The 24,076-nt window shown below is 41.3% G+C and overlaps 1 long non-coding RNA gene across 2 annotated transcripts in view; it reads left to right on the forward strand.

Moving 5' to 3' along the window:
• Window positions 1-22,724, forward strand: part of LOC147347929 (uncharacterized) — a 45,227-nt gene extending 22,503 nt beyond the window's left edge. For both annotated transcript variants that reach the window (XR_015150827.1, XR_015150828.1), the window contains 3 exons: window positions 414-482; window positions 13,204-13,296; window positions 15,545-22,724. This is a non-coding gene — a long non-coding RNA (uncharacterized LOC147347929). The remainder of the gene's footprint in view (window positions 1-413; window positions 483-13,203; window positions 13,297-15,544) is intronic.
• The last annotated feature ends 1,352 nt before the right edge of the window (window positions 22,725-24,076 follow it).

The raw sequence follows: 24,076 nt of genomic DNA on the forward strand, positions 1-24,076 counted from the left end.
AAAAATACTAAAAAAAAAGACAAACATGAATAAAAAGCAAGGTCCTACTGTACAGCACGTGGCACTATATTCAATATCCTGTGAGAATATTCAATATTCTCAATATCGTAATGGAGAAGAATATGAAAAAGAAAGCATAGATGTATATATGTATAACACTTTGGTGTACAACAGAAATTAACACAACATTGTAAATCAACTATACTCCAATAAAAAATATTGAAAAAAAAAAAGTCCAAACAAATCTTACCATTTTTCAAGATCCAACCCAAGTATTGTCTCCTTCATGACATGTTTTCAGATTATCAAGTGAGGAATACTTTTTTTTTCCTTCTGGAACAATCACATTTGACATTATTTAATCTTCACAGTCACCCCCATTAACTCGGGGTTTTGTGATTTTTGTTTTACAGGAAACTAAGTTTGGAGAAGTAACTAGAAAGTAACTAAGTTGTGTAATTAGCCTGCTACTACACGGACTGGTAAGTGACAGAAGCATCACTCAAACCTGGTCCACCTCTTCAGCCCATTTCCTGCCTCCCATGGTACCTGTCACTGAGTGCCCGGAGCTTCATGGTGTTTTAGGTGAACTTAAGCAATACTGAGCTATATCTCCTTCATTTGCATCAGATCAGATCAATCGCTCAGTCGTGTCCAACTGTTTGTGACCCCATGAATTGCAGCATGCCAGGCCTCCCTGTCCATCACCAACTCCCGGAGTTCACTGAGACTCACGTCCATCAAGTCAGTGATGCCATCCAGCCATCTCATCCCTCTGTCGTCCCCTTCTCCTCTTGCCCCCAATCCCTCCCAGCATCAGAGTCTTTTCCAATGAGTCAACTCTTCGCATGAGGTGGCCAAAGTACTGGAGTTTCAGCCTTAGCATCATTCCTTCCAAAGAAATCCCAGGGCTGATCTCCTTCAGAATGGACTGGTTGGATCTCCTTGCAGTCCAAGGGACTCTCAAGAGTCTTTTCCAACACCACAGTTCAAAAGCATCAATTCTTCGGTGCTCAGCCTTCTTCACAGTCCAACTCTCACGTCCATACATGACCACAGGAAAAACCATAGCCTTGACTAGACGGACCTTTGTTGGCAAAGTAATGTCTCTGCTTTTGAATATGCTATCTAGGTTGGTCATAACTTTCCTTCCAAGGAGTAAGCGTCTTTTAATTTCATGGCTGCAGTCACCATCTGTAGTGATTTTGGAGCCCAGAAAAATAAAGTCTGACACTGTTTCTACTATTTCCCCATCTATTTCACATGAAGTGGTGGGACTGGATGCCATGATCTTCGTTTTCTGAATGTTGAGCTTTAAGCCAACTTTTTCACTCTACACTTTCACTTTCATCAAGAGGCTTTTTAGTTCCTCTTCAACTTTCTGCCATAAAGGTGGTGTCATCTGCATATCTGAGGTTATTGATATTTCTCCCAGAAATCTTGATTCCAGCTTGTGTTTCTTCCAGTCCAGCATTTTTCATGATGTACTCTGCATATAAGTTAAATAAGCAGGGTGACAATATACAGCCTTGACATACTCCTTTTCCTATTTGTTGTTCCATGTCCAGTTCTAACTGTTGCTTCCTGACCTGCATACAAATTTCTCAAGAGGCAGATCAGGTGGTCTGATATTCATTTGCATAGTTTTCCCCAACTAAATGATAAACAGCTTTTACAGAATAGACTGCTGAGCTGTCAGTACATATCCTCTCAGAGGACGAAGAAGCCAGACTGTTGAAATAGTGCTCTGGTGAAACAAGATGGTGGACAAATCACGTACGTTAATTATAAGCATTGACTAAACCATAGTTTACATCATAACTATTCAACATCTTTTTGTAGTGGCAATATGATAAGCAATAAAGATTATCTGACACGTGAATACTGGCATGAAGGCATGTGTTTGAGCAGATGATCTGCTGCCTAAATATTAGCATCGTTGTATTCAAGCAAAAGGAATGATCATTAATATATACTATGGAGAAAGACTGAATATATATTAGTATATACTTATATTAGATTTTCGGAGAAGGCAATGGCACCCCACTCCAGTACTCTTGCCTGGAAAATCCCATGGACTGAGGAGCCTGGTGTGCTGCAGTCCATGGGGTTGCTAAGAGTCGGACACGACTGAGCGACTTCACTTTCACTTTTCACTTTCATGCATTGGAGAAGGAAATGGCAACCCACTCCATTGTTCTTGCCTGGAGAATCCCAGGGACGGGGGAGCCTAGTGAGCTGTCTTCTATGGGTCGCACAGAGTCAGACATGACTGAAACAATTTAGCAGCAGCAACATCATATTAGATTTTAAGACAAAATTATCACATAAATTCAGCCAGTCCATTGTGCCAAACTGTCTTAAATGCACACTCAAGATAATACTAATGGCAGAGCCTATGATGGTTAGAAGGAAGCGGTAACAGCTGAAGAGGCACAGGCCCCTGGGGGGCCTCTGCCAGATCACCAGGTTTGGGGAAACAAGAGCAAGCTGGTCCTCAAATGGAGGAGGAGATGGGGCTCTCCAGATATGACCAGGCTTGGGCTGTAGTAGCTCAGTAACTAGCAGAGTAGAGTCAACAGGCTGCATCCCTTAAGTACGTGGGGCTGGTATAGATAGGGCCTGATATGTGTGCCATGGAAAAGGCCTGCATTTCTATTGCTGTGGCCAAAGTAGGTGCATGCAAGCTTTTGGAAAAGTAATGAAAACAGCGAGGTCCTGGTAAAACTCACCGAGGGAGACTTTGCACCAATGTACCCAAAAAGGTGGTCAAACCTAAAACTATCACAACATTGTTAATCAGCTATACTCCAATAGAAAATAAGAAGTTTTAAAAACTGGCAGAATGCATACACAAGATCTCAAAGAACTTTTTTTTCCCCACAAAAGGAGAAATAATGAACAACTTCCTTTATGGCACAGCATAATGCTGATAATGACCTGAATAAAAAAAAAAAAAAGTAAAATTGTCTTCAATTTGCTATAATTAAGAGGCTGAGAAAGTATAGAATACAGTTTTTAGAGCTGACTAAACTGACCATGCATTTAAAAATTAGCTATGATGAAATTTTGTTCAAAATGATTCATTCTCTTAAGACTTTCAGGTAAACAGAGTTTCACTGTTACCATAGCAATTTATCTTAATAAGGAAAATGACAAACTAAAAAAAATTGAGGTCCGTGGACCAACATCAGCATCAATTGGGAGCTTACTGGAAAGGCAAACTCTTGGTCCCTAACCAAGACCTAATGAGTCAGAATCTTTGGAATTGGGATCCAGGAATTTGCATTTTAACCTTCTCCACAGGTGATTCTTGTATTCAAGAGGCGCTGGTTCATAGCACTCCCATGACCCACGCCACCCTCACAACCGAAGAAGCCTTTTCTACAGTCCATTTATTTATTTATTTATTTTTAATGTATTCATTGTGTTCTTATTTTTTAAATTTTATTATTATTATTATTATTTTTTACTTTACAATATTGTATTGGTTTTGCTGTACATCAACATGCATCCACCACGGGTGTACACGTGTTCCCCATCCTGAACCCGCCTCCCTCCTCCCTCCCCATACCATCCCTCTGGGTCATCCCAGTGCACCAGCCCCAAGCTTCCTGTATCCTGCATCAAACCTGGACTGGCGATTTGTTTCTTATATGATATTATACATGTTTTAATGTCATTCTCCCAAATCATCCTCCCCCCTCCCTCTGCCACAGAGTCCAAAAGACTGTTCTATACATCTGTGTCTCTTTTGCTGTCTCGCATACAGGGTTGTTGTTACCATCTTTCTAAATTCCATATATATGCATTAGTATACTGTATTGGTGTTTTTCTTTCTGGCTTACTTCACTCTGTATAATAGTCCATTTAAAACAAAAGTTTCCAACTGTGTTTTGTCCAAGTAGACACATGGGGCTGTCAAACCTTGAAATGTTGTAAGTGTGAACATGAGATTTCAAAGACTGAGTATAAAAAAGCAATAAAAAGTTCCTCACTAATCATTTTTATAGGCTTCCCTGGTGGCTCAGACGGTAAACAATCCTCCAGCAATGTGGGAGACCTGGGTTGGATCCTGAGTTGGGAAGAGCCCCTGGAGAAGGGCATGGCAACCCACTCCAGTATTCTTGCCTGGAGAATCCCATGGACAGAGGAGCCTGACAGGTTCCATGGTGTTGCAAAGAGTCGGACATGACTGACAGCAGACACATGGGGCCGTCAAGCACTTAAAATGTTAAAAGTGTGAACGTGGGGTTTCAAAGACTGAGTATAAAAAGGAATAAAAAATTCCTCATTAATAATGTTTATACTGACTACATATTGAAATTATAATATTTCAGATCAGTTCAGTTCAGTTCAGTCGCTCAGTCGTGTCCAACTCTTTGCAACCCCATGAATCGCAGCACGCCAGGCCTCCCTGTCCATCACCAACTCATGTCCATTGAGTCGGTGATGCCATCCAGCCATCTCATCCTCTGTTGTCCCCTTCTCCTCCTGCCCCCAATCCCTCCCAGCATCAGGGTCTTTTCCAATGAGTCAACTCTTCTCATGAGGTGGCCAAAGTATTAGAGTTTCAGCCTCAGAATCAGTCCTTCCAATGAACACCCAAGACTGGTCTCCTTTAGGATGGACTGGTTGGATCTCCTTGCAGTCCAAGGGGCTCTCAAGAGTCTTCTCCAACACTACAGTTCAAAAACATCAATTCTTCGGTGCTCAGCTTTCTTTATAGTCCAACTCTCACATCCATACATGATCACTGGAAAAACCATAGCCTTGACTAGACTGACCTTTGTTGGCAAAGTAATATCTCTGCTTTTTAATATGCTATCTAGGTTAGTCATAACTTTCCTTCCAAGGAGTAAGTGTCTTTTAATTTCATGGCTGCAATCACCATCTGCAGTGATCTTAGAGCCCCCAAAAATAAAGTGTGACACTGTTTCCACGGTTTCCCCATTTATTTCTCATGAAGTGATGGGACCGATGCCATGATCTTTGTTTTCTGAATGTTGAGCTTTAAGCCAACTTTTTCACTCTCCTCTTTCACTTTCATCAATAGGCTTTTTAGTTCCTCTTCACTTTCTGCCATAAGGGTGGTGTCATCTGCATATCTGAGGTTATTGATATTTCTCCCAGAAATCTTGATTCCAACTTGTGCTTCTTCCAGCTCAGCATTTCTCAAGATGTACCTTGCATATAAGTTAAATAAGCAGGGTGACAATATACAGCCTTGATGTACTCCTTTTCCTATTTGGAACCAGTCTGTTGTTCCATGTCCAGTTCTAACTGTTGCTTCCTGATCTGCATATAGGTTTCTTAAGAGGAAGATATATTGGATTAAATAAAATGTATTATTAATTTCACCTCTTCTACTTTATTGGGGCTACTTGGGCATTTAAACTTACATGTGTGGCTTGTGTTATAATTCTATTGGGCAGCACTTAAAGAAGGATTTCTTTCTTTCTTTCTTTTTTTTTGAAGGATTTCTTTCTAATCTACATTTTCTAGTTATAAACTAGCCAGGACTTACTTTAAATAATGACAAACATAGAAAATAGAGCATTTGTTTCATGTTTAATATGTGCTAAACCTGTACTTAGCATCTTGCCTGGATGATTTCATTTAATCCACACCATAATTCTATGAAATTCTTAGCCCAAATTTACGGATAAGGAAACTGAAGCTCAGAAAGTTTAAATAACTTGCTCATGGTACCAGCTGATATGTGACGACATAGAAGTCAACTCTGGTTCATCTGACCCCAAATCACATACTTTTATATATTTCCCTGTACTTTTTATTATACGATGTCCTGAAAGAACATATTTTTAATAATATCTCAAGTGTGTGCTTAGTTGCTTAGTCGTGTTTGACTCTTTGCAGTCCCATGGACTGTAGCCAGCCAGGCTCCTCTGCCTATGGAATTCTCAAGGCAAGAATACTGGAATGGGTTGTCATTTCCTACTCCAGGGGATTTTTCCCACTTAGGAATTGAACTCAGGTCTCCTCCATCTGCATCGGCAGGTGGATTCTTTACAACCAGCACCACATGCTGCTGCTGCTGCTGCTAAGTTGCTTCAGTCATGTCCGACTCTGCGCGACCCCATAGACGGCAGCCCACCAGGCTCCCCCGTCCCTGGGATTCTCCAGGCAAGAGTACTGGAGTGGGGTGCCATTTCCTTCTCCAATGCATGAAAGTGAAAACTGAAAATGAAGTCACTCAGTCGTGTCCAACTCTTAGCGACCCCATGGACTGCAGCCTACCAGGCTCCTCCGCCCATGGGATTTTCCAGGCAAGAGTACTGGAGTGGGGTGCCATTGCCTTCTCCGGATGAATACACTATTTAAGCCTAAATCAAGTAGAAAAAAATTATTAGAAAAAATGACAGAATCATCTCCACATGTGATGTGTGAATCTGTAGATGTTTAAAATTTGGGAACTGTGACATGATCTTCCTCAGCTTTGCATCTGATTAAAGGGTAACCTTTTCAATAATTCCTCATAATAACTCTTTTTAAGGTTTGATGTTTTAAAAATATATTTATTGATGTATAGTTGATTTATAATGTTGTGTTAATTTCTTCTGTACAGCAAAATGACTCAGTTTCATATGTGTGTGTGTATGTGTATATATATATATATATATATATATATATATATATATAGGATATTCTGAGAGTTTGTCCCCAAAAATGAAACTGAGCTGGTCACAGCCAATCAGTTCCAAGCTATTCACAGCCTTCATGGTCATTTGCACAAGCACTGGGGAATGTCCCAGTGCCTTTTGGATCAAATCTCCAAGAGGAGATTTTAGAATCAACTGGACCCTTTCCACCACTGGCATCCTCAAGGAACCTATATGTGGGCACAGAATTTTATCAATTGGAACTTCTAGGATAGTGTTTGTCTTCTTCACAACGTTTGTTCTTTCCAACATCACAACCCCGGACTTCTCAGGTTCTGAATTCACAGAAAATGGTATTTTAAGGATTGCAATATTTGCTTATCGATTTCTTAATCCATATACATTTGTAGTACCATCACCAGTCAATAAAATGAGCTCAATCTCTCCAAAATCAACAGAGATCACTCCAAGAATATGATCCTCCAAGTTAAGTCATGAATGTTCCTTGCTGCAGGGAAGGTTGGCTGCCAAGTCATTTTTTTGGGAGGTCTAACCAGCAGCGTTGGGGTTGTGATGGGAAATGAAAAAGCCCACACATAAATGAACCCATGCAGTCCAAACCCGTGTTGTTCAAGGGTCAATGGTAGTTGCATGAACATAAAGCATTTTTGCAGCTTATACTCAGGTGGCACCTTGGCTGCTGCAGACTTGTATGAGCTCTTTTATTTTCACCAGTTCCTTAGGAAGCCAGATTTCAATTGCCACTTAGAGTTCCCAAAGCCTGAGTGTGTCAACCCCTCTATTTGTATAACTCACTCAGAATCTCATCTCATATAAAATGCAAGGAACTAATGCCTAATGACAGTTTTTTCCACCTGGTAAATACTAGCTTTCACTTGCTTGAAAATATCAAGATGAAGAGGGAACAAAGACTTCCTCTTGATTGCAGAAGCTCGTGGAAATGTGACTCCCCGGGTCTAGCCAGTGGTGAAAAGCATCAGCATAGCCCTAGCGTTAGACCCAAATTAAAACCATCAGCTCAGCCTGACTGTGATGTGGCCATAACATTTCGCCACATTAAATGTGTGATAACTGTGCGCAGGCAGGTAATGGGATCTGACAGTGTTCCCCGTCACCACAGAGCTGTCATGTCTGCGCTGCGTTCTCATCCCGGAGAATCCATGTCCATCATGAGGCCTTATTCTGGCATAAATGCACTGTGACAGTAATAATACATGCGGGCATGGAAGAGTCTAGACCAGGGGAAACACATTCATACTGACTGAGTGTGCACTACATATCCATGGCAGATGGATCTAAGGTGACCCCTCAATGATCCTTCACTTCCTGAGTCCCCTCCTTTGTGTCATCTGCTTCCTGTGAGTGTGTGCTGGACCTGGGACTTACCTCCTCCCAACAGAGTGTGTCCAAAGTGATGGGTGTCACTCCTTTGAATAGGTTACATTATACGGCAACAATGATAGACTGCCGTTTCTATGATGATTTTATATTATGTACGATTCCTTTCGGAGGCTTCCCAGGTGGCACAGTGGTAATGAATCTGTCTGCCAGTACAGGAGATACAAGAGATGTCAGTTTGACCCCTGGATCAGGAAGATCCCCTGGAGAAGGAAATGGCAACCCACTCCAGTATTCTTGCCTGGAAAATTCCATAGGCAGAGGAGCCTGGTGGGCTACAGTCCATGGGGTCTCAAAGAATCAGACACAACTGAGCAGCTAAGCATACACACACACACACACACACACACACACACACACACACAATTCCTTCCTTCTTAGCAGAGATTCTCCTGGCTGACTTGATGAAGTAAACTGCCATATGGAGGAAGCCCATATGGCAAAAAATTTGAGAGGCCTCTAGAACCTGGGTATAATCCCTAACTGACATTCTGCAAAGACTCAGGGTACCCTTCCATCACATAACTACAAGGAAATGAATTCTGCCAATACCCTGAACGCACTTGGAAGCAGACATCTTCCCTAGATACAAATGCAGTCTGGCTGATACCTTGATCACAGCCGTGTGCAAGCCTGTGCTTTATAATCTGTCCCTGGACTTCTGGTCCTTGGAAACTGTGAGATGACAAATGTACATGCTGCTCTGGCTGCCATATTTGTGGCCGTCCGTTATAGCAGCTGTGGAAAATGATACATTGTCACCAACCTTGTTTCTGTTCTACATCCTTTATCTTATTTCATCACCTCAACCACCTAGGAACTCTGGTAGGTAGGCAGGAAATAAAGTTTAAAAGTGTTTGCACTTGTCTTAAGAAAAAAGTCACACAAGTTTTCAGGGTGCTGCTCATGAACTGAGGAAAATCTGCCTTGATCGCCTCCATCTAATCCCTGAATACTCATATATAAATTATGAGTCAACCATCTTTAAAATGACTTGACACAAATCATGCCCAGTGGGATGTTAGCAGATGCTGCAGTGTCTTGCACATCTCCCACCCCGCCCCCTCCACCCCAGCTCGGCATGCCTGTTCCCCTGACCACTTCATGCTGCCAACACCTGTGACTCTCTATGCTAGCAAATACTCAGTGTACACTTGGCTCAGGGTGGCTCTGGGGAAATGATGTCTCTGGGAGCATCCCTTGGCCAATGGTGATGGAGTTGGTGATGGTGATGGAGTCGGAAGAGAAGCTCCCAGCCTCCTCGCTCCTCAAGTGTAGCTGTTCTCAGGAGTGCTCTACGTCATTCCTCATGAGTCCCCAGTGGGACTGAGACCCAGGTGCTCACAGTGACAACCTCCTCGACACACCCTGCAATGGTTTCTTTCCCTTTCTTGTCTCACTTCCCAGCTCCTCTCCAAATAAATGATTTGAACTAATTCCTTTTTAAGGGATCTACTTCTGTGTGGAGTCAACCAAAGAGATAGGGGCACTTAACTTTGGATGGACATTTGGTAGAAACCCAACAGAGAGGGACAAAAACAAGCACGTAGATTGTCTTGAAGAATATGTTAAGAATGTTCTAGGAAAAGTGAACGGAAAGGAGAAATGGCTGATTCTATTTGTCAAACTCAATATTTACCAACCAAGCTCTGATGAGTATTTTGACCCCCAAATACTCTCTCAGTGTGTATTTTCACAGGGGAGGCAGCGTGCTGGGTGGTGGACACTGATTTTCTTCGCTGAATGGACGCTGCCCCTGCTGTGAAATCACGTGCCCGCATTCTGGTTATACATCAGTCTCTTAAGTTTGGTTAGTGTGAGTCAGTTTCTCCCGTCAGCTCTAACAGCAGTCACTGACCACTGGGCTCATTGCGGTAATCATTTCACAACGTGCACAAGTATCAGACCATTGGGTTGTAAACCTGTGGTATGCAAACCTATAAAATGTGGTGTGTCAGTTACACCTCCATTTTAAAAAAAGAATCAGACAATTTTGGGCTGATAAAGAATACTTATATATTAAAAGATCAAGAATCATGATTTAGACAGCCAAATTGGTAGCATGGCCCTTTGAATGTCTTTCCTAAGAATCATTTTCTTCATTGGTTTTTGAAAGTTGAGACAGAGACAGTAGTGGGCTCAGGGTCACCTCCAGGGTGGCCCCTGAACTCGGATGTTCTGAACTTCGGTCCAAAGCAGGCCCCTGTGCTGTGGGCAAGGATGACAGTCGTGCGATGGCCATTCATCAGTGCCGCAGGTGCTTTTCTCTGGGGGGGACTTACTCCGCGACCTTGTGGATAGTGTCGAGGCACAGGGAGGGGGACACTGGCTACACCTGAGGCGTGGCTCTGTCAAGAGCTGAGACAGAGCAACCCTCTCTATAAAGTGTGGAGGGGGAAGGCTGCCTCCAGGAGGCCGTATTGGCTCCAAGCTGGTGTCTTTGGGAGATTCCTCTGGGATGCCAAAGTGCATGTATTCAACATACAGCTAGATCCCTAAGCCCACAGCTGTGAATACCTGTCAGGAGTTCACTGGACTCTTCGGGATCATGGCATTCTCATGCCTGTACAGGACTTCACACCCTCGTATACACCTTCTCTTAGTTCTTCCGGGAACCCTGTGATGGGAAGGTCAGAGTACCATAATCATAGATGAGACGAGCACCTCGTCTCACACAGTTCGCCTCTCTCAAGGCTGCTTTGCTCGTATGTGGCAGAAACACGAGCAAGACCTGCCCGTCTGAAACCAACCTGGCAGGCAACTTTGAGTTAGACATAATGTAGAAAAAGAACCTGAAAAAGAACGTATGCAAGTGTATACAAAACTGATGTAGTTTGTTGTACATCTGAAACTAATGCATCACTGTAAATCAATTTTTTTAAAAAATTAGGGACATCCACAACATTATGATATTTACTTTCCAAGAACCTGAAATGAAAATTAATTCAAATAAAAGCCACTATGAATTTTTTAAAAAGCATAATGTCACTGCCCTTTGAGAATCACAGAACCTTTCTCAAATCAGACTTTCTACTCACATCATGTTCTTCAAAGCAGTACACTTGCCACATCAAATGCAATATTCAACCAAACATGTTTGGAAGTCCAGTTCAAAACAGAAACATTAAAGTTTCACATAAGTAGAATAATGATTTTACATCTAAATCTTGCGATTTAGTATCAATCATTGTATCAATACAATGTATCAATACATAGTATCAATCCAAAAACATTGGATAATGTTTTTATGCACAAGATACTTTATGTGGATTATTGCATTTCATCATCACCACTGTCCCCAGAGGTGTTTACCTCATTTTTAAGGTGGGAAAAGAGGCTCAGAGAGTTTAAATGACTTGTCCAGGGTCACACAGCCAGAATACTGATGGAGGGGGATTTGAAATTCTCCCGACAGCCATTTTTTCTATTCTGCACATCCCCTAGATGCTTAAAAATTCCCTCAAGAAAGTCTACATTTTTCTTGGATCATTTTTATTCTTTGCCCCCTCCCACCTAGACCATAAATTTTAGGATTAAACTCTCAGTTAATGTTACCAAGTACCCCTTGAAATGTTATGTGAATTGTCCCAGTGGATTGCAGACAAAGGGAGGTTGAGGCTGGACTTACTCCAGCCTTCTTTTACCCACTAAATATCTCATTACCATTGACCAGCCGGATGTCAGCATGTCACACATTATTCTGAGAGCAGAGCAAGAGCCCCTCAGGTCAGGAGATAATCAAGAAACAGTGTTATGAGAGTTGACATCTTATGAATTATTATTTTAAAAATCTGTTCCTTTCTGTCCCTTCAACTCCAGACGGGCGAGTTGGTTCTACCAAGTTGCTCAGTCAAACCGTGATGAGAACATCACTTAAAAAGGTGCTAGTTGTCCTTATTTATTTATTTTTGAAACTAAGTTTTTAAGAGGTGAGTTTACTCAAAGTTTTCATTGTGAGAGTGTGCAGTCAAAAGGCCAATAACTCTGGGTGTAAGACAAGCATCCTCTGGACTCCCTGGCATCTCTGGAAGATGCGGCCCCTGGATTCCTCCTGCATCACAGAGTCTGTGGGCACCACGTTTCTGTTTCCCAGATGGCCTATGATAGGAAGATACTATAGAAGTGAACAGAATACAGTTTTAAGGTCACCATCATATATCGGGTGCATGCGTGCTAAGTCACTTCAGTCGTATCCGACTCTTTGCAACTCCATGGACTGTAGCCCACCAGACTCCTCTGTCCATGGAATTCTCCAGGCAAGAATACTGCAGTGGGCTGCCATGCCCTCCTCCAGGGGATCTAACCTGTGTCTCATCTCTCGCATCTCCTGCATTGGCAGGCAGGTTCTTTACCACTAGCACCACCTGGAAAGCCCAATTTTGTGGGATACCTAGCTACATTTTGAGAAGGAAGAGTTTGAGAGTGAGGCTGGACAACAACTTCCACAAATAGTGTCTGAGCTGCAGATGTGGGCTCATGCCGAGCGAGTGGTCCCAGGGGAGGAGGTGGGGGCATGTCCTACTGTCCTTGGGGGCTGCTGAGGGTCTCCCCAAACCAGGGACCCAGCATCGCCAGTCAGCATCCTCCTCTAGCCTCCGTTTCCCCTTCTGTCCTGTGTGCGGTCGCTTGATCCACATGATATGGAAGTGAGGGAGCAGAAGACAAGGAAACCCTCTCCCTGAAGAGCCAGGTGAGCCCCGGCCACCGTTGGTGGTAAGCAGTGGGGGCAGCAGAAGGGCTGCAGCCTGGCCTTGGGGTCTGTAAGCCAGTGCGTGTCCTCTGCATCATTGCAGACCGGTGCGTTTATGGGACCGGCTTTCTTGGAAGAAATTGGAGAGAGGAAACTTCTCGGCCTAGAGTGGCCCGCTGTCTTGGTTTACCTGTGACTGAGGGGTTCCTGGGCTACGAGACAAATCTCAAGCAAACCAGAACAGAATAGTCACTGGTGCTAGGCCCCCGTTTCTTTTCCCCGCAGTGTTCAGCCCTGGCTGCAGAGTAGAATTCCCAGGAGAGCTTAGAAAGGCCGGTCCCTGTGTCACCCCAGATCATTGAATCTGAATCGCTGGGTCTATATGTATAATTTTTTTTAATTTCTGAAAGTTATTCTGATGTTTAGTAAAGATTGGGAAAACCAGCCTTAATGACTTTCTTTCCTCAACAGACCCCATGAAAAGGGATAAGCTCACATGATTGTCCACAAGAAAGATGGGAAAAGTGGTTCAACAGAGTCTTAGCCAAAGGCACAGTAGAGAAGGTAGGTTTCCTAAGGATGTAACAGCTGGAGCGAGGCCTCAATTGACTAAACCAACCCACTGAGGTGCTGCGGGGACTCTGAGGACCACCGTGCCGGCTGCAGCCCCAGGACTTGTGGGGACACAGATGCTGCTCTGGAAAACCTTCCCTACATCGGCATCCAGCCCCTAGCCATCACAAGGAGGAGGCAGAGCACAGGCAGAATGTTATGGTGAAAAGAAATCTCTGTGGGGTGGTGAGGGTCTTTAAAGTAGTGGACAAAAGAAATACATTCTGAGAGTTTAGGGGAGTTTGACTCTTTTTTTTAAAGAATTAAAGATTTTGGAAAGCCTCAAGTTAAAATCTTATAAGGAGAATTATTACTTGTTTTAATGTTTAGTTTAATTTTTATTTTATATTGGATAGGTGGCGCTAGTGTTAAAGGACCCATCTGCCAATGTAGGAGACATAAAAGACGTGGGTTCAGTCCCTGGGTTGGGAAGATCCCCTGAAGGAGGGCATGGCAACCCACTCCAGTATTCTTGCTTGGAAAGCCCCATGGACAGAGGAACTTGGCAGGCTACAGTCCCTAGGGTCTCAAAGAGTTGGACATGACTGAAGCAACTTAGCGTGAACACAGCGTTGATTTATTATAATGTGCAAATTTCAGGGCAGAGCAAAGCAATCCAGTTATACGTATATACATATTCATTCTTTCAGATTCTTTTCCCATTTTATTACAGAACACTGAGTAGATTTCTCTGTGCTATACAGTAGGTCCTTACTGAAGGAATCATTTCTGAATTAAGCTTCACATGAGAAAGAGACTATCACTTAATGATTATGAGTTCTGACTTGCCTTGTTTTTTCTGATCCTGTGGACTTCTGTCCCATCAGCTGTCCTGTGAGAACAGACTAACGCTGTACTTTTGTGAGAGTGGAAAGTTGAGGATAACTTCTACCTATGTATTTAAAAACTGCACATCAGTGTTAACTGGTGCCTAGTTTATGACATGATTTGCCCACAGGCAGTTACAGTAACCAGAAATCCAAAGTAGATTTGAACAATCTGTATAGTGCTACTTTTTAAGATCATTTTAAAAATTTTACAAATAACTGTTGATTCCAGTTTTGAGCAACAATGAAAAAAATCTACTATTCCCCAACAATTATTTTCATCTTTGTGTTTCTACGTCCATCTTCATTTCAGATGAGAGTACAGCAAGTCCCCTCCATACAAACCTTCCAGTTACAAACTTTCAAAGATGCCAACGTGTGTTTGCGTGTCCAATCATGTAGGGTGGCGTACATTGTCATGTTCGTGTATCCTCTACCAGTAGGTATGCTTTTGTGTACTTTACTGCACAGTACTGTGTAGAGTACAGGGATTACTGCATGCATGCCCAGTCAGGTTTGAGTCTTTGCAACCCCATAGACTGTATCCCACCAGTGTCCTCTGTCCATGGGATTTTGCAGGCAAGAATACTGGAACTGGGTTTCCATTTCCTTCTCCAGGGGCTCTTCCTGATCCAGGGATCGAACCATGTCTCCTGCATCTCCCACATTGACAGGTGGATTCTTCACCAATGAACCACCTGGGAAGCCCAGAGTATAGTATCTTTAAGCCCAGGATGTCCTGAAGCAAGAGTAAAGCAGCAATGATGTAGTAGTACTATTGTACTTTCCAAGGTGCTGTACTGTAAGATTAAAAATGTTGATCTTTTGTGCTTGCTTTTTGGGCATTATTTGTGTGAAAAATCTTATAAACCTATTACATTATGGGACTATGTGGCCGATTGTGTTAGTTGGGTAACTGGGCTAACTTTAGACCTATGAATAAATTGGACTTATGAACGTGCTCTCAGAATGGAACTGAGTTCGTATGTAGGGGACTCACTGTATCAATAAGATGGTAAGAAGAAATCAGAATGTGATACTTATTCTATCTCTCTGGAGCAGGATGACTTTGTAAGCTTTGAAGCAAGAGAAAAATTACAAAGAGGAATAATGACCAATTTGATTATGTAACATTTAAATCTCTCTGAACGTGGTCTGACTATGTGTGTCAGACGTGGTCGAAGGACCCTTAGACTCTTCACCCCCTTTCTGATCACATGCCTTCCTGTGCTTCAGAGGTCAAAGGGTAAACAATGATGTTCTTCAGGCCCCTTTGCGGGCTGTATATTCAAATTAGATTCACTCATTAATGCATTCCTGTGAGAATTTGCAGGCAGAAGTGCATTTGACTGCTTGTTTTGTTATGTTTTTAGCTATGAGTCTTCTGAAGCAACATCTGTGTCTATCCCCCACCTTTGTCAACACAAGGAAACACTTGTGTTGGGAGGATGGTGGCTTCCAGATTCTGGGGTCACAGCTGCAGTGGCGCATTCTCCCTGATGGTAGCAGGTATCCCAGAAACCTTCAAGGACCAGTTCTGTGTTGTTGCGGGAGTCACTCACCAAGGCCCAGGCTGGAGGCGGTCTGTACAGAACTTCCAGATTGAGACAGAGAAGCTGGTTTGTGGTGGGAAAGAAAAGTGAGGAAAGGAACAGAGTTCTCATCGCAAGAAGAAAGTTTCCTTTTCCTATTGTTTTGTATCTGTGGTAGATGGTGGACATTCACTAAACTTATTGTGAGAATCATTTCATGATGTACACCATCAAATCATTTGCTGCACATCTTACACTTATGCAATGCTGTGTTTCCATTGCATCTCAGCAACACCGGAAGGAAAAAAAAACAAAACAAAGATGCTAGAGGATTTCCTGTGATGCGGGCGCTTTGTTGCTGGACTTTGACGTGTGATGAGCTGAAGGATTTGGGACAGTATTTGTCCAGGACAAAGGCATCTGGAATCAGAAAGACTGAGTTCAGATGGTCGTCTATGTCTGATTTTACTGATCATTAAAATGACATGTTCCAGCTCCATCCTGCAATTCTCTGCTGACAGAGAGCCGCTCAAAAGGGAGCATTAAAATGCAAAGCCTGAGCAGAAGAGGAAGGAGAGGTTTTGTGCTGTGGTGGCTGAGGTGCCCTCAGACTGCAAGTTGGTGTGAAATCCTGGCTGAGGGGGAGCAGAGACAAGCCCGGCTCCGCTCACACCAACAAACATGCGATAGCCAGGGGCTGTGTCACCCTGGTTAAATACCAGGGGAACTAAAGGCCATGGCCAGCAGCTGTGAAGAAATGTCACTGGGATGGTGTCTGATGGCCCGGTGAACACTGTGAGGGAAGGGCATCAGCTCCTCAGGGAAGGTCAGTGCATTTCCAACGGTTCAACTGCGGGGTTTAGCTGGAGGCACCCACAGACACACAGGTGCCGGGAAACGTCTGCTTCTTGCAGTGTGCACCAGGACAGGCGAGTCCACGCTGTCAGCTGAAGGGCAGCGTGGACCCCAGGGTCATGCCATGGCGGGGAGGGACAGCAAGGCTGGGCGAGGGCTCCCGGGGGCAGAGGAAATAGTCTGTGTTAGGACTTCTTTTCCTTCCTCTTTCTGCTTTTCCCAAGAGAGGACTGAGTCTACTGTGACTCTGCCTACTACTGTTATTATAAACTTTGCTTGAAAGAGAGAGAGTGAGCTGACCCCCTGGAGTTGGATTCCTGGGGAGGAGGGTCTGTGAGCTGTCTAAGGTGGGGACAGCCAGCTGGGCTCAGGGCTCCGTGATTCTCTTCAAACAAAGATGCTCTCTTCTCGCTGTTTCTTAGATCAAGCTTTGGACTGAGATGTTGATTAAGAAATGATTCCATTGTTCAAAATAAACCAATAAGGGGCTTCCCTGGTGGTTCAGTGGTTAAGGATCCACCATGCAATGCAGGGGACGCAGGTTTGATCCCGGATCAGGGAACTGAGATCCCGCATGCCTCAGGGCACTTAAGCCCACACACCACAAGTACTGAAGCTTGTGTGCTCCAGAGCTCTTGCTCTGCAACAGAGAGAAGCCCAAGGGCTGCAACAAAGGCCCAGCACAGCCAAAATAAAAGAAACCAATAAGCAAAATTAAGGCCACCAAATCAGAAAAGCTTCTCACTAACTTGCTCACTCTCATACAAATTCCCTAAAGATTTTGTTAACATGCAGATTCTGGGTCAGCAGTTCTGGAGCAAGGCTTGAGATTCTACTTTTCCAACAAACTCCTTGATGGTGTCTAGGCTGCTGACCTATGGACCACACTTTGAGAAGCAAAATACTGGATGCATTTCTAGATGAACATCTCATGGCACTAGGATCACTATTAGGATCATGCCTGCTCTTGTGTTTGCTTTTGTTCTTGAGTTTTGAGTATGTTTTGTTTTTGTTAAATTCAAAACAGCTTTATTGAGACAATTATGTACCATTCAATTCACCCTTTTAAAGTGCACAATTCAGTGGTTTTAGTATATTCACAGAGTTGGAAACCACCACCACTATCTAATCTTAGAACATTTCTGTCACCCAAAAAGGAACTCGTCATGATTAATTTTATGTGTCAGCATCCCTAGGCCTTGGAATGCCCAGATATTTGGTCAAAAATTATTCTGAGTGTTTCTGTGAGGGTGTTTTTGGATGAGATAAACATTTCAATTGGCCATCTGAATAATTAGATCATTTTCTCTAATGTGAGTGAGTTTCGTCAAATCAATTGAAGGCCTCAAAATGATATGTCAGCTCTTCATGCATCTTCACCCTGCATCCTTCAGACTGGACCACGATGGGCTCTCCTGGGTCCCCAGCTGCCAACTGCGGACCTGGGACTTGTCAAGCTCCATAATCATGTGAGCCAATTCTTTATAATAAAGACCCAACTCAGTTTTAGGTCTCCACAGTGACCCAGGCAGAGGAACGGGCACTATTGATAGCTGTATCTGCAGCGCCAAGAGTAGGCCTGGAATTTATTAAGTGGATAGTTGTTCAAAGAATACATGAAAGAAAGTAGCTGTAGAGCTAGAGGTAGTAGAGAGCAAGTTCAAGGGTGGAATCAGGCAGAGGAGCCCAGGAGGTTTTAGCGTGTGCAGGGAGAGGGGGATTGCTATTAAGCAGGGGTAGGAAGCATGACCATGTGATTTTCCAGTAAATACATACACCCGCTTTTCAGCTCATCCATTACCTGGGCCAGGTTTTAGAGCAACTGGATTTACTTCAGAGCTGTTTCAAGGTCAAGCTGATGTATGCATCTCATGTTATTCATTAAATTTTTTTTTTTTTAAGAAAAAAGGAAAAAAAATTCTACTCGATCAACTTAATTCCTTTTCTTTATCTTCCCTCCCTCATTCCCCTTCCCCTCCCACCTCTTTTCCAAGTTGTTTTACTTGCAGGATGTTACTGGTAATGAATCGCAGGACAAGGCAACCTGAACTTGTTTTCTCCTAAGTGTTTGAGTTCAAAATTCCTGTATCTAAAGAAATACAGTTCGAGTTATTAATAAAGAAAATTTATCTTAAAAAAAAGCATTGGTCATGGGAGTCTATTTCAGCTTGAAGGACCTGCCACAATGGTCTTAGGGAATGTGAAATGAGTGGCATAAAAATAATTCTGAAAACCAGAGTGATTTTCTTCTGAATTCACTTCAATTAAAACTGAAATAAATCAACGAATGACTAAACAAATACATGGACAAAGAGAAAGAAGATTTGAGGACATTGGGGGATCAATCCAAGCATGTGGCATCCCACCATCAGGAGTGAGTTATAGAGAGAACAGTGGAGGACGGAGGACTAGAGGGGAGGAAGTTGTCAAGAAAGATTACAAGAAAACCTCGGAAAAACTAAGGACAACTGCAGAAAACAACCTACAGATTGAAAGGGCCCATCACAAGGAAAGAAAAAGACATACCAACATCCATGATTATAAAACCCAAAAATACTGTTGTGAAAAAATGACGCACGAAAAGGTTAAAAACAAGGAAATGGAATGAGAACCACTGGGCTTCTTAACCTCAGTACTAAAAGGAGATAATGGAACAATGCCTTCAAAATTAAGGGGAGATGATTTTAAAACTAGAGTTCCATGGCTTGTCAAATCATCAATTAAACATGAGCCCAATATTGAGATATTTCAGACCTATGAGGCCCTCCTGTTCATCGTTTTCTGAGAAATGTTTGGAAGATGTGCTTCAGTAAAATGAGAGTAAAACAAAAAGTGAAAGCATGAGATGGGGAAATACGGAATTTTGTGTAAGAAAAGAAGGAAAGCTCCACAGTTGGCCTGGAGAGCTGGGATAGGGAAGCCACTGGGACAGAAATGGAGCAAAGACTGTTCATTCTGGGTTAGTGCTTGGAAAACAGAAGAAAAAGTGGGACAAATATCAACTCCAGAAAAACAAGAAGTGCACAGGAAAGAAAATACTATGTGACTCCATAGCAAACTCTATTTACATCATGAAAATATCGTAAATATTGAGTACAATTTTAAACCGAGTTATAAGACATGTTAAGTTATATGCAGTTCCTATAACAGAGCAAAGTATAACAGAAGTTAATAGATAATATTGAACATTTAAAACTGAGAGATCAATAAATAGCAATGGAAGTAGTCTTTGCTGAGAGGATAGTAAGTAAGGACCAAACACCACAGTAAACGATTTGGCAGTGGTTTACTGTATAAGAAATAGAACTGGAATGTGGGAGTCAGTGGGGCAGGGAACTTGGTAATTGATTTTATAATCTTTTATTTTACTAACATTTTGCATTAATTAAAAAAAATGTATGTATAGGCAGTTAACTTAATTTTTTTTTTAAATAAAACAGCTTTATTGAATGGTAATACAGATCATAAAATGTACCCTTTAAAAAATATACGGGTCAGCCCACAGACTGTGGCCCACTGGGCTCCTCTGTCCATGGAATTTTCTTTTTTTTTTTTTTTTATTTTATTTTTAAACTTTACAATATTGTATTAGTTTTGCCAAATATCGAAATGAATCCACCACAGGTATACCTGTGTTCCCCATCCTGAATCCTTCTCCCTCCTCCCTCCCCATACCCTCCCTCTGGGTCGTCCCAGTGCACCAGCCCCAAGCATCCAGTATCATGCGTCAAACCTGGACTGGCGACTCATTTCATACATGATATTATACATGTTTCAATGCCATTCTCCCAAATCTCCCCACCCTCTCCCTCTCCCACAGAGTCCATAAGACTGATCCATACATCAGTGTCTCTTTTGCTGTCTCGTACACAGGGTTATTGTTACCATCTTTCTAAATTCCATATATATGCGTTAGTATACTGTATTGGTGTTTTTCTTTCTGGCTTACTTCACTCTGTATAATAGGTTCCAGTTTCATCCATCTCATTAGAACTGATTCAAATGTATTCTTTTTAATGGCTGAGTTAACTTTAAAAGTTAAGAAGACCAAGATATCTAAAGAAAGTGGAAGGGAAATATCAATAAAGACAAAACTGAAATAAAGTAAAATAAAAAAAAAACATTAAAAATAGTAAAAATAAAACAAAATAATAAAAGCAGATCATAAAACTGAATCATTCTTACAAAAGCCCAATGCAATAGTAAAACTTTGGGCAAGTTTGATCCAAAAAATGAGAAAACAAATAAATAAACGAGACTAGACATAAAAAAGAGGTCATCCCACTGAAACAGGCAATGAAAACAAATTTTAAGAGGATAACTTATGCATCTTGATATCAAAATATGTCAAAATCTAGATGAACTCGAGATGATCTTTTAGCAAAATCAAGGGCTAGACACTTGACTAGATCTGTAACCACTGAGCAAACTGAAAGAGTAACAAGAAAAGATATACAAAGTCCAGACAATTTTCAAGGCCATTGCTTTTAAGGTCCAAGAGAGATAGTTCTTATTATTGTACAAAAAAGAAAATTGTACACCAATCTCACTAAGAAATGTAATGTGAACATGCAGATAAAGCATGAATCAATTGAATTTAGTATTATGTTAAAAATAAGTATCCTAATGATGAACTAAAAACATTTACCTACTTGTTCAGAAAATTAAAATTCACTCATTCATTCATTAAACTAATATATGCATATTAATACATATATTAAAGTCATAAAATAACACAATTATTGCAATAGATGACTTTCACATCTTTTACTTTAACATCTGGTTCTGATTCTTAAATTTCATTAAATTTATAAAAGTGAACTATTAGAAACCTTGAACAAATATAGTACCTAATGGTGAAATAGTTTGAAATATCCCCATTTATATCAGGAATAAGTCATGGTTAATTAAGATACTTATTACTACATGTGGTATTCAATGTTATTTTTTAAATTCTAGTCAATATTTCAGATAGATAAATAAGAAGGACAGATAAAAGGTAACAACAGAACTATTTTTATTTTTTAGTTAATATGGTTGTCTAAAACAACACAATTTGTTTACATATTGAAAAACTGTACCTTGTTAACAAATTAAAAACCTACAACTGGGATTTCCTGGGAGTCCAGTGGTTAAGACTTCACCTTCCAATGCAGGGGATGCAGGTTCATTCCCTGACTGGGGAGCTGAGATCCCATATGCCTCATGGCCCAAAGAGCAAAACATAAAACACAGAAGCAAAAAGAAAAAAACCCAGAATCAATATTGCAACAAATTAAAGACTTTAAAAATGTTCCACATAAAAAAAAAAAAAACTCTTAAAAAAACCTACAACTAATAAAAGAGTTGAATCAGATAGATGGATATAAGATGTATAAGCAAAAATCAATACTTTTTCTATATCAGAAACAAAATTATAAAATATAATGGAAAAGTTCACTTTTCCATTAGAAATAGCAATTTCTAAAATTGCTATTTCTAAAAAAATTACCTAGGAATATACCTAAAATTATAAAATATAATGGAAAAGTTCACTTTTCCATTAGAAATAGCAAAAGTAAAAAAATCATAAATTACCTAGGAATATACCTAATGGAAATTGTGGAAGATCTATAAATATTCAAAATCCATGAAGATACAAATCTTTCTGAAGGGATTAGAGGAAGACCTGCTGCTGCTGCTGCTAAGTCGCTTCAGTCGTGTCTGACTCTGTGCGACCCCATAGATGGTGGCCCACCAGGCTCCACTGTCCCTGGGACTCTCCAGGCAAGAACATTGGAGTGGAGTGCCATTGCCTTCTCCTAGAGGAAGATGATGATGAGTTCCGCTCAGAAGACCTACATAAATGGAAAGACATATTTGGTTCCTGGTTAGGAAGAATCAATAATCTATCATCTCGCCGAATGAGCTTTATATATTAGCCACTGATCCCAAGAGATAATCCTTGGTATCCACATAGCTAAATCCTCCACCTTCTTCATGTTTTGTTTAACTGCTCCTTTCTCAATGAGGCTTTTCCTGATCACACTCACTGTTCAAAGCTTCCACCTGCCACCCCAATCCAGAACTCAGACTCCCTTACCCAATTCCCCCAAATTTAGTTCAGTTCAGTCGCTCAGTCATGTCCGACTCTGCAACCCCATGGACTGCAGCACGCCAGGCTTCCCTGTCCATCACCAACTCCCGGAGCCTACTCAAATTCATGTCCTTCGCATTGGTGATGCCATTCAAGCATCTCATCCTCTGTTGTCCCCTTCTCCTCCCATCTTCAATCTTTTCCAGCATCAGGGTCTTTTCAAATGAGTCAGTTCTTCACATCAGGTGGCCAAAGTATTTGAGCTTCAGCTTCTGCATCAGTCCTTCCAATGAATATTAAGGACTGATTTCTGAGTCTTCTCTAACACAACAGTTCAAAAGCATCAATTCTTTGGCACTCAGCTCTCTTTATAGTCCAACTCTCACATCCGTACATGACTACTGGAAAAACCATAGCTTTGACTAGACGGACCTTTGTTGGCAAAGAAATGTCTGTGCTTTTTCATGAGCTGTCTATGTTGGTCATAACTCTTCTTCCAAGGAGCAAGTGTCTTTTAATTTCATGGCTGCAGTCACCATCTGCAGTGATTTTGGAGCCCCCAAAAATAGCCTGTCACTGTTTCCACTATTTCCCCATCTATTTGCCATGAAGTCATGGCAATTCCCCTACTTTTCATCTGTTTTCCATCGCATACCTGCCCTCTAACGACCACACAATTACTCATTTATATTTATTGTTTATTGTCAGCCATGCCCTGCCACGTGTAAATGCCACGAGGGCAGGAAACACTCCTCGTGTTGTTCATGAGGCCCAGCGCCTTGTGTCTGACATAGCAAGTTGCTCATTAGATATTGCAAGTATTTTTCTGACATTTTCAACTGCATTTCAATCCTTTTGGAGATGATTTTGCCATATGAAAGTTAGTGTTTGTGTGTTTTTTTTGTACCAAAATCTAGTTTCTTAGTCAATTCAGAATAATATAATAACAGCTTATCTTTTGGTCTAATAGGTTAGTAGTTTTTAAAATAAAACTGAATTAAAATAAAAGCCCAAAGGTATTTTCAAAACTGGAAGAGTACCTGTGTTAGAAGTATAGAGATAATTGAAAATACAGAAATTTCCCATTAGATATCAAAACATGATAGAAATGTGCAGGAATTAAGTAGTGTGATAGTAGTAAAAAAAAAAAGACCAAAGAATTAATAAGGAAGAATAGAGAAACCAGCACCTAGCTCATGTACAATGGGAATTAAATATACGCTATAAATGCAGAAAATAATAATTTTAATAATTTAATAAAAATTATTGCTGAGATAATTTATTAGACATGCAGAGAGAAAATAAAGTTATATCCTTTCTTTCTTCACAAATACAAAAAAATTCCAGGTAAATTTAAAAATGAAATGCGTTCTTAAAAACTGTAAAGTATTAGGCCAAAATGTAAATAATTATTATATAATCTTGGCAAGAAAATCATTAAA

Source organism: Bos grunniens, chromosome 22 (genome assembly GCF_055505025.1).
Source record: "Bos grunniens cultivar Pamir isolate PY7600 chromosome 22, Bosgru_T2T1.0, whole genome shotgun sequence".
NCBI lineage: Eukaryota > Metazoa > Chordata > Mammalia > Artiodactyla > Bovidae > Bos > Bos grunniens.